The sequence below is a fragment of the Lactuca virosa genome, chromosome 5 (genome assembly GCF_052849685.1).
Source record: "Lactuca virosa cultivar CGN04683 chromosome 5, Lactuca_virosa_CGN04683_v6, whole genome shotgun sequence".
NCBI lineage: Eukaryota > Viridiplantae > Streptophyta > Magnoliopsida > Asterales > Asteraceae > Lactuca > Lactuca virosa.
The window spans coordinates 441,994,394-441,997,336 of record NC_136430.1 but is presented as its reverse complement, the minus strand read 5'-3'; positions in this window follow the sequence as shown (position 1 = coordinate 441,997,336).

Sequence of the window (2,943 nt, the reverse complement as noted above, 5' to 3'; positions counted from 1 at the left end):
TGGTTATGTCTACTTAATCAAACATAAGTCAGAAACTTTTGAAAGGTTTAAAGAGTTTAAACAGGAAGTAGAAAATCAATTGGACAGGAACATTAAGATGCTTCGATCTGATCGAGGTGGTGAGTATCTTAGTACTGAGTTCCTCGACTATCTTAAGGAGTGTGGGATTGTCTCACAATTGACACCTCCCAGGACACCACAACTGAATGGTGTAGCTGAGAGGCGTAATCGAACTTTGTTGGACATGGTTCGCTCTATGATGAGTCGAGCTTCGCTACCAATCTCTTTTTGGGGGTATGCCTTAGAGACTGCCGCCCACATCCTTAATCTAGTCCCTACAAAGAAGGTTGCCAAAACACCTCATGAAATGTGGACTGGGAAAGTTCCCAATTTGGACCATATCAAGATTTGGGGTTGCGAGGCTTTCGTGAGGCGCGAGACTCATGACAAGCTCGAACCTCGAAGTGAAAGGTGTATTTTCATCGGCTACCCACTAAAATCCTTTGGTTACCTCTTCTACAGACCCAGTGAGAATGTGGTCTTTGTGGCTAGGAGAGGGGTCTTTCGAGAGAGAGAATTTATAAACCAAGGAGACAGTGGGAGGCAAATTGACCTTGAAGAAATTCAAGACTCAATTGGTGAAGGAACCTCAGACACTAGCAATCAACCTGAGGAGGAAATTCCTGTTGATCCAGCTAACGAGTCTATACTTCCAAGGCGTTCCACAAGGGTTAGGAACACACCTGAGTTTTATTATGGATTTCATATTACTATGGAAGGTGATACATTTATCAGTGATAGTACACTGGTAAATCTGGATGAACCTAACAATGTTAAGGAAGCCATGGCAGGCCTAGAGTCTGCTAAATGGAAGGAGGCTATGGACAACGAGATACAGTTCATGTATGACAATCAAGTTTGGAACTTGGTTGACAATGTACCAGGCCGTAAGACAGTCGGGTGCAAATGGATCTTCAAGAAGAAGACCGACATGGATGGGAAGGTGCACACTTATAAGGCTCGACTGGTTGCGAAGGGTTTTACTCAGACTCAGGGTATTGATTATGATGAAACATTTTCACCAGTAGCAAAAATTAAGTCTATTAGGGTTATGCTAGCCATTGCTGCATTTCATGATTATGAAATATGGCAAATGGATGTCAAAACTGCTTTCCTTAATGGAAAGTTGGCTGAGGATGTTTACATGAATCAGCCAGAGGGTTTTGTCAGTGCAGAGTACCCCAATAGAGTGTGCAAGCTTGAGAAATCCATTTATGAATTGAAACAAGCATCTCGAAGTTGGAATCTTTGTTTCGATGAGAAGGTCAAAGAGTTTGGTTTCTCAAGAAGTGAAGATGAGTCCTGCGTGTATGTCAGAGCTAGTGGGAGTATATTTAGCTTTTTGGTACTGTATGTGGATGATATACTACTCATAGGAAATGACATCCCAACCTTGTAGGAGGTTAAGTCCTGGCTTGGGAAGTGCTTTGCTATGAAGGACCTTGGAGAAGCTGCCTAAATCCTAGGGATAAGGATATTAAGAGAAAGGAGTAAAAGACTAATTGGACTTAGTCAGAGTATCTACTTGGATAAGGTGTTGAAAAGGTTCAACATGCAGAATTCCAAGAAAGGAGAATTACCGATCCAAAGCAATGCCAAACTGAGCAAGGCTCAGAGCCCGAGTACAGAAGATGAGATAGCTGAGATGAGTCGATTACCTTATGCTTCCGCTGTTGGCTCGATCATGTATGCTATGACTTGTACCCATCCTGATGTGGCCTTCGCTTTGAGCATGGTCAGCAGATATCAGGGGAACCCTGGCAAAGCTCATTGGACTGCGGTAAAGAATATTCTCAAGTACCTGCGGAGGACTAAGGATTGGATCCTTACCCTTGGTGGGAGTGATGACTTGAGAGTAGTAGGGTATAGTGATGCTAGCTTTCAGACTGATAGGGATAACTTCCGCTCTCAGTCGGGTTGGGTCTTTACCTTAAATGGAGGGGCAATCACTTGGAAGAGTTCCAAACAGGAGACTGTAGCTGATTCGACTTGTGAATCAGAGTACATAGCAGCGAGTGAAGCGGCAAAGGAGGCAATATGGCTGAGGAACTTCATCGGAGACCTTGGAGTTGTACCAGCTATTAAGGAGCCTATGGAGATTTTCTGTGACAGCAATAGTGTGGTTGCCTTAGCCAAGGAACCAAGAGATCATGGCAGATCCCGACACATTGACAGAAAATATCACTTCATAAGACACAAGATAGAAGAGGGATTCCTCGTGGCAAAGAGGGTATCGTCAGATGAGACCCCTGCGGATCCCCTTACGAAGGGACTGACGAGGGTGAAGCATTTGCAGCATGCGAGACGCATCGGGCTGAGGGACGATATTAGTTTTACAGATTAGATAGTTATTACTGAAACTTGTAAAATGTAATCGACGTTTGATGATGAATAAAAGTTGTGATTTATTTATGAGTAAGGTGTTGCTATCATTGTCAATTATTTACTATTGTTTCAGCTTTGCATGTTTTGACTTCCGGAATAATAAGTTTATTCAAACTCTCCACAGTCGGTCATATGACGGAAGTAGGTATGAATCAAGACTGTCATGAATTGGGATTGTAGATGACTAAAGGTGTTTAGCCATAGCAATGGTTGCTACAACATTCATGAGTACTCATAAGTTATGAGTATTGGAATAAACCCACGCTCACTTGTATCACTCATGGAATTTATCTCGAGTTGGTGAGCCCGAAAGGCATCACCACAAACTCATAATGACCATAGCGGGTCCTAAAAGCGGTCTTCTACACATCCTCGTCCCTGACCCGCATCTGGTGATATCCTGATCGCAGATCAATCTTGGAGAACCAAGATGCTCCCTGAAGCTGGTCAAACAAATCATTTATCCTCGGGAGCGGGTAACGGTTCTTCACCGTCACC